We start from the raw sequence: 8,791 nt of genomic DNA on the forward strand, positions 1-8,791 counted from the left end.
AAAAAGCCTCTCTTGTTAAATGTATTGTTAATATTGCTAATGTGGGACTCCTTGCATGTGTTTGTAGGAGGATCTCAGATATGGTCTCTACCTTCAAAGCTACCTGCATCTATAAAATATCTCTTTTCTCCAAGATGTCCAAGAGAAGGAAATCTATTAGGTCTGTGTGAAAGTTGTATGTTACGACCTGATTCTTCAGTCCTGATGGAGCCCGAACTCCCCAAATAATTCAATTTATAAATCAGACAGGTTCTCCATATGCTACCCCAAAACTCAGGGGTTCCTGAGAAGCAGACTGTGCTTGCTCTGCTCTTTTTGCCACCACCATTAAGAAACTACTGACCTATGGTCTGCTGGTGATGTTTGTGACAGAAAAAGATCTCAATTGCTCAGTGCTACCTCTGTTAGCTCTGTGACATTACCTGGGCCCTGCCTTTTTCTTCTTCCTTCTCAAGTGAGAAGGTGCAGCGAGAGGGACTCCAAAACTTACAGGGAGGTCTCTACTGGCAAACTGCACTTCTACAGAGTCACAACCACTCAGCTAAAATGAACGTGGTGGCTTGTAGGTTGTATCCACGTTCCCAGCAGAGCTTTTGCACTGCCCTGAGCTACCACAAAGTGAGAAGGATGCAAATGAAGCTCTGTGCTGTGGAGCCTGAACACTGGCCAGCCTTGTTAGCCACCAGCATCTTAAGCATAAACTTCCGAGAGCTGTAGGGCTAAGATGTAAATTTTATAAGCTTATTTCCAAGGGGGTCCTGCAGGAGTCCTTGAAAACTTAGTGTCTATGGTAATTGAAACATATATGCACAGAACTTTTAGCCATCCTGTTGAGCCTCTCAGAGAGGCTGTTCCTCTCTCTCCTGCTGCAGGTGGCTGAGACACCCCAGCAGGGAAGCTCCCAGATCACTGCTCAGCCACTGCCACTCCCAAACCACAGGCACACTCCTCAGGGGAGCCCAGGGGTCTTTCCACTCTGGTATTGCATGGAGAGGTTCACTTGCGCAAAAGCCCATTGCTGTGTGACTTCCCCTTGGGCCAGGCATGGGTGGGCAGGAAGGCAAGGCTGGCCCAGGGAGCAGCCTGGCATGATGAAAGAAGAGGTGTTGCAAGCCTTGTGTGTGATGCTACACAGAGTTCTGAGCTTTTGGGGCAGTTTCAGGTTTCGTTTCCTAGGGCAGTCATTTTACCTGGGATTATGGGTTTGAGTATATGTGGGGCTGGGCTATTTTCAGTCTTTTCTTCGCTGTGGGATGGATCTTTTTTAATTATAGGCAGGCTCACGTGATGCTGGGGCATGGACAGTAAAGGCCTGGCATGGGTCTGGTGAGTGATACTGCAAGAGCAACCTGGGTGCTGAGCACCATGGTGCCACAGGATAGCACCTGTAGTATAGGCAGTGGGGAGTAACTAAAAGCCCTGCTGTGCACTGTGGGAGCCAAACCACAGGCCCATGTGGGCAGTCCCTTAGCTACTGAGTCCTGTTTAGAGGCAAAGTAGTACCAGTAGAGCATCACTTCAATGGTAAGCAGTTGCTACAGGGCTTCCTGGCTGAAACCTCATCAAAGAGGAGTCTACCTGGCTCCTGCAGTAGACCTGCCTCCCTGTGGACCAACCACCCCTATGAACATGCATGCTACCCTACAGGCACTAGCCACACTTGTGCCCACTGTTGCCAGGCTAGCAGCATGGGACTGCCACGGGCAGGGCAAGAGACAGGGTTTTACAGCAGTGATGGAACTCCATTTCCATGCTCTGAATTGGCATCTGGAGGGGCTTCTTGTTTAGATCGCTGCCCTCCCTCCTTCTCACACACAACAACACACACACTCACTATAAGGGGAACTGAGGGCTACCAGCTTGAAGAGTTAGGACACTATCTGAGAAAGTTGGAATAGAGATAGTTTGAACTGCCCCAATTTGGGTGCAGCCAGATGAGTTTGTCCCCTGTCCCCCAGGCAGGGACTGGGCTGCAGTTGTACTTTGCCGAAATTACCACTTTATTTTTTCACTCTCTCTGTGGCTTGTTTTTTTCTTCTACCTCACTTTTTGTCTTTCCATCTTTTTACCAACTCTTTGAACTCCAGGCATCATTTCCAGGCTCTGGGTCTCTGAACTTTCCAATTCCCAGACTATCTTCAATTAAGTCAGAGTAAGCCAATGTCTGCCCCTGTAAGTTACGCAGCATTAATCCTGCTGTGCTGAGAATTTCCACAGCTGCTTTGCTTCACCTGTTTCCCAGTCGCCAAAGACAGAGGAGTATCAGTGGCTCTTCACAGCAGAAATGTTTTCCTCCACCTTCCCCACCCAATCTTTTTTTGCAGTGTGCAAATGCACACACATACAACTCAACCCCCTTGGTAGGTCTGTAGGTTGAGCTGTGAACCTCAACTGTGAGGAAGGATTGCTCTGGTGGCAGCCACAGCAGGACCCCTTTTCAAACCATTTCCCTGCACTCAGATGCCAGATAAAGACAATATTTCTTAAAATTCTATGGGGCCTGACAACACCCCTCACCCCTCAATGCCGAGATACAGGTGAAATCCTGCCATCAGAAAATCATCCCACCATTAATTTTTTAATGCATCTGTGCCATTGTCGAGTGCTTGACTACTCTCCCCTCTCTCTCTAATTCATGCTCTCAGGCTGTTTTCTCACTCCTTGCCTTTTAACTCTGCACTTCCTGACCTGGCTGTTTTGTGCCTGTCACACCCTTGATACACCAACCACAAGGCTTTGGTTTTAGCATCCAGGCAGGCGGAAGCTGGTTTCAGAGGTGTCTGAGCTGTGCCTCCAGTTGTTAAAGGGCTTAAGTTGTTTATGCCACCAGCTGGTGCTAGCCAAGCCACGTTTATTTTGTGACTTTAATGATGGAACCGGACAACAAAAAAGCTTGTGTTTTATGGAGCTTTGTAAAGACACTGTCTAAAAACAGGAAGGGGGGAAAGGGTGCAGAGGAAGCCGTTTTGCTTCAGCCTCTGGTGAGACACGTGTTTTGAAAGCCTTGAAGGTGGCTTGAGCACACCTAATCACTGGTTTGTCTCTGGTTTGTACACACCTTCCTCTTTTCTCTGAGGGCTGGTTAAATGCCACTTGTTTATTTGACCTGTTTTTTTCCCCTCACTGTTGCTATTATTAGTGATCTAGAAATATTGTTGACAAATGCAAACCAAAGATGTTGCCCTCAAGACACGAAGAAAGAAAAACCAAAAAGATCAAAGATCTTTAATTAAAAAATAATGACGGTAAAGCAGAAAACGTCTGTGGTCAATCTTTTTTTCATTTCAGGCTTTGTGGGCTTAATCACTTCTGCTTCAAGTACTGATCATGATGCCCTGTTAAAAATATCCCTCCAGCTGCCCAGGACAGCTGGAAGTGCCAGGGGGATGGAGTGCTGCGGGTGGGTCAGTGTGGGGGTGTCTGGGGTGGGGACAGATAGCTCACAATGCCTCCTCCCACCACAAAAAGCTCTCTCACCCATTGCACGACTCTGCATCTGCCCATGGACCACAACCAGAGAGAAGCAGCTGCGAGAAGCAGGTGAGCAAAGCATTTAGCCTAAATAGTAATAAGCAAAAATGCTCCATAGTAGAGCACCCTTTTTCCCACCCATGCTCTTGAAGAAAGGTGCTTCAATCTGAATGTATAGGCCAAACATTTCCTACTGCAAACTACCTATCTGGTTGAAGCAGACACTGTTGCCTTGGTGATGAAGTGATGGGACTTCTCTTCCTCTGGGTTGCAGTGAGTGTGGCAAACACGTTCTCCATCTGCAGGAATGTGAGATAAACTGAAAGGCCAAGCAGGGCTGGTAGGACCTGTAAATGTTTTCAGGACAATGACCCATAGTCTCCCAGGTCAGGGAGGAGATACTCCCATTCTTAATACATTGCAAGGCTGCTCATCTTGACTATAGCCTTTGCAGATATTAGGCACTTGTATGCTGGAAAATGTAGACATGTCAAACTCTTACTTGGTGTGAAAACATTGGTATGAAAACAGTCTCTCTGTGTATCTGAGGTAGACATCTGCTGGAATACTATACTGCTTTGTATACATGAATATCCTTGAAAGACGTAATTTGCTTCAAGTTGCATCAGTTTGACACTCTCTGCATGGAGGGGACATGCCTGAGGTGGCTCTCACCAAAGTGGAGCTGGCAGTTGTCTATGGCATGGAAAGAAGCCTGTCCAGTGGGTAACAGACAAGCTGTGACATTGATTTCCCTGAGTGACTTTTAGACAAGTCACAGCAGATGTACATCTGAGGAAAGTACAAATGCCTTGTAGTGCTTTAGGGGAAGAGAAAGGTTGCTTAACCTTAATTATTGCTGAATAAAGTGCCTGACCCAACTTTAAGTTAATGTCCTAGACTGTATCCTCATTTCTCTCTAACATCATCAGTGATGTTACAATACACCAGGTGGTGCACATAAACACGAACAGCAGCAACCTTTCGTTTCAGCTAAGCCTCAAAGCTGATCCCAAATCCCAGAGCTAAAACTCTTTTTGCTCTTTAAAAGGGCTGGCAGGCTTTACAAGGATGTAAAGGCATCTGGTACATCTTTAAAGCATACCTTAAAAGTTTGATGCATTTTCTCTTCTGCTGGGAGCCTTGATGGGCAGCAGTGCTGGAGCATGTCAGTCCTGGGAGAGGAGAGAGCCCTGGGGCTCTGACACCATGCAGTACACTGGCTAAAGTGGGGCTCTGGTCTACTGAACTGAAGCATGTAGACACTTACTGAACATTATGAAAAAAACTAGCTTTGCTTTTCTTCCCTTTGGAAGCACAGATGGAATTTCGTGTTGGCTCTGGCCTGAAAGGGCAGGTCACAGTTACTGTGGGTACAACCTGGGGGCTCATACAGGAGGTGGGAGGTAGATATGGGATGAGAGGTCAGTGTGGAGCAGTTGTATGAAAAGATCTGCAATAAACCACAGTCTAATTTCTATTTTTCCTGTGCATTCTCAGTTTGGATATGTTGATCACTGCTAACAAAATGCATGGACCCACATACTTGCTGTGTTTGCTGAGAGTTTGCAACCCTCTGCATGGATGTGTTGGCATTGATCAACGGGCTCCTGCCGTGCCAAGTTCCTGGCCCTGGTATGAGGCTGTTCTGGGGTGCTGGCATAATGCCTCCCTGGGAGAACTCAGGATCTGCCAGGAGAGCTGACTTGTGCCCAAATATTCCTCCCTGCCTCCCTGGGCCTGGGAGCAACATGAACCTTCCTAGCTCCTCAGCTTAGAGAGACCCATGGAAAATCCATGCCTGTTTGGCTGCAGTGATAAGAGGGAGCCTTGTGCTAGTGGAAGTGATTTCTTTTTAATGAAATACAAATTCAGAATCTCAGGTACTTAAAAGTCACTAAAAATTAAAAGGTGTTTTTCCCACAGCAAGTGGTTTGACCATACGTAAGACTAACTGAAGTCACTTGCCTTTAATTAACATAGCAAGGCCCTAAAAGAAGCAAAATGTATTACTGCCTGTACTTTGAAGAGGCTAAAGTAGTTCCTTATCTAAATGTTTGCATACTACAGCTGTGCACTGCTAAATAATGGCTGCGTTGCAGAGAAGAGGGAGTTGCAATTCACTGAACCTCAGCACAGTCACTTGCAAAGTCTCTGCTGATCCTCCAAAGGAGATATCACAGTGTAAGTGCAAGGTTGTTATTAGAAAACAAGAAAATTAGGTAATAGGTTTTCTTGGTACTGTGCAAGATCTTGAGTAAGAAACTTGAAATAGAGAGGATCAATTTGGGACATGCTGAATAGAACCAAAACAAGTCCAAATGACAGAGGAAACCCAGCTGAGGAATCATCAGGGGTGCCAGTTTCTAGGGACGACCTGCACATATTAGTTATTTCCCTATGAGATGTAACTCTTTGTATGTGAGTGACTTGAAAGTGAACTTCAAACAGTGACTGACTGAATATGCAGATATCACAATGTCTGGGGAAGCGGTGACTCCAAGAACAGGCCACTTGAGAAAGTGAGCTGATTCATCAGGTTTTAGAGTAGGCATAGCTGAGAGCAAAGGAGATAAGCCATAATTATGGGATAGCTTTGGTTCTGTCCTGAGAAAGTTTGATGCTGAAGGACTTGAGAATTATAGAAGGAAAGCTGATGAAGGGGAGACTCTTAAGTGATGCTGTGACCCGAAAGGTCTCAAGGAGTCCTTGTACATATTACCTGATCCTCTAACTGATCCTGATATATATAAATAGATATATATATATTTATAAAGTAATTTATTTTGTTACTTTTGGGTTATGTCTGGGGAAGCGGTGACTCCAAGAACAGGCCACTTGAGAAAGTGAGCTGATTCATCAGGTTTTAGAGTAGGCATAGCTGAGAGCAAAGGAGATAAGCCATAATTATGGGATAGCTTTGGTTCTGTCCTGAGAAAGTTTGATGCTGAAGGACTTGAGAATTATAGAAGGAAAGCTGATGAAGGGGAGACTCTTAAGTGATGCTGTGACCCGAAAGGTCTCAAGGAGTCCTTGTACATATTACCTGATCCTCTAACTGATCCTGATATATATAAATAGATATATATATATTTATAAAGTAATTTATTGTGTAACTTTTGGGTTTGTCCCTGGTGCAAGAGTTTTGGAGTGGTGGGCTCCATGCTGGTGTCCACATCTCCAAAGGGACAGTCAGAAGAAGAAACAAGAAAATGCTTAAGCCCTGCACTTCATAAAGAGACAGTCATTGATAACAGTCTGCTTGGAAAAGGGTACGAGCAAAAGGTAGTCTGGGGATAGCTAGATGAGACCTTCATATGTACAAGCAATAGTGAGTTCTTTGCTCTCCTGGTCAAGAAGGCAACAAATTAAAAAACTGTCACTAGAAGAAATAAGATGTAGCTGTGTTTAACAGTGACACTAGCTAAGCATGGGGACAAGCTAAAGAGGTGGATGGGAGATCTACCACCACGCTTTCTGAATCAAGCCAGATGTGGAAAATGAAAAAAAGCAGCCCACACCCTGAGAGCTGTGGTCTGTGCTGAGCTGGGAGCAGGAGTTCAGCACCTGACAAACGCCTCCGTCCAGCCTGAAAAATCTGTGACTAAGTTCTGGCTGGCGCCCGGGTGTCCGCAGCCTGCGCAGGGTGGGGGCTGCCCTCTGACCAGAGCAGGCACTGCTCCTTCCCACCCATGTCCCACCCAGCCCTGGGGAGGGTGCTGCATTGCCCAGGGTCAATGGTGCTCCAGAAATAGCTGCCAGAATGTTGATGTCTCCTTGCTAACCCCTTACAGAGAGAGGAGAGGGGGCTGGAGGGGAAGGCTAGCACTGTGCCTGTGTGGTTTGGGCTTTGCAGCTGGCAGGTTTGGGAGCCAACAGACCTCCAGCTGGGGTAGATCTGCTCCCGATTACATGCAGATGACTGTCACCAAGTCATAGGCTTGTAGGATAGCTCAGGTGAGAAGGGACATCTGGAGGTCATCTAGTCCAACCTCCTGCTCCAAGGAGGGTTATGGAAAGGTTTTTTAAATGTCCCCACCTTTGAAAAGCCAGCTTCCTCTACCTGTTGGGGGATCAAGCCTGCCAGAAACAACTTAGCTGAGAGGCTGGAAAGGATTTCTTAAGCACTTTATCTTTCCCTTCAGATAGCACAATATAAATGTCAAATAACCTGCACATATTCCTCTCCTTCCCTCCTACGTTTCTGATTAAGAACATAGGCTAGGTGTTTCAGAAACAGCAATGAAGCCTAAATCCTACTGACTCTTCAGACCACCTGAAAATGTCCATATCAAGTTGGAGCACACAGCTGGTTATCCTGGGAAGCAGCATCTACCTGTGTGAGGGCAGGATGCACGGAATAAAACAAGGTACTTCCAATGCCAGTTGATTTGCCCAGTGGCATCAGGATTTTTTCCTGAACACAAACGCTCTGACCTCTCCTTTCTACAAATCCAGTCCCCTTCTGAGCCCAGACTGGGACATCGAGTGAGGAGTGGGGGCATATATACGTGAGAAATGTATTTGAGTACAAACAGTCCATCATTGAAATTGCTTTCCTTTCAGTGTTGATTCCTTTCACTGGGGCTCAAGTAACTTGATTTGGCACTAGTCAGTGCTAAGTTTTCCATACCAACCACAGCTGAGCTTTGTTTAAATGAGGTTTGCTGAAGCTGTGCTGAAAGTGAGTTTAAAGGTTCACAGCCTTTGGAGCAGATCCAGGCAGCTCTTTGTGCCTTCAACTCCCTTGGAAACTGCAGAGGTCTGGGGGCTGGGAAGAGATTTGCATGAGCAAGTTCTCCCTGTGACCCCTGCTCAAGTGTAAAGGGGAGCAGAGAGCAGCACCAGAAACTAGACACTGTGGGCCAGATTATTCCTCCTTCTCTGGGTCTTTTTATCTGTGTCTCTACTATTTTGACATGGTAGCACTTGGTACAAGTGTAAACAGCAGCACTGGGTTCAAGCAGTGAGGAATCCAGCTCCAGCAGAAGCAGTTTGAGGCATAAGAAACTACGGTGCTGGCTTTGTTCCCCCCCTTATCTGTGTCTCTACTATTTTGACATGGTTAAGAAACTACGGTGCTGGCTTTGTTCCCCCCGTTGGGGAAGAGGAGGCTAATTTTGCTCAGATAATTTAAGTAAGCAAGTTAACTTCAGCCCCTGTAAAGAGCCCCTACTGCTTTAATGACAGCTGCACCTGCAGTGCTGAATGCTCGAAGTGATGCTTTGCATAGTGCAGCCGCTCTAGAAAACGCACTTGGTGTCCTTCCCAGCTTCTTTTTTCAGCAGTAACCTCCTTGCTGAGGAATCAAGCTGCTGAA

At 46.3% G+C, this 8,791-nt stretch overlaps 1 protein-coding gene across 1 annotated transcript in view; it reads right to left on the minus strand.

The window, feature by feature from the left end:
• Nucleotides 1–8,791, minus strand: part of FAM65B (family with sequence similarity 65, member B) — a 68,463-nt gene that overhangs the window by 59,413 nt on the left and 259 nt on the right. The gene's annotated exons all lie outside the window — the stretch shown is intronic.

The sequence above is a fragment of the Chaetura pelagica genome, unplaced genomic scaffold (genome assembly GCF_000747805.2).
Source record: "Chaetura pelagica isolate M959 unplaced genomic scaffold, ChaPel_1.0 scaffold565, whole genome shotgun sequence".
NCBI lineage: Eukaryota > Metazoa > Chordata > Aves > Apodiformes > Apodidae > Chaetura > Chaetura pelagica.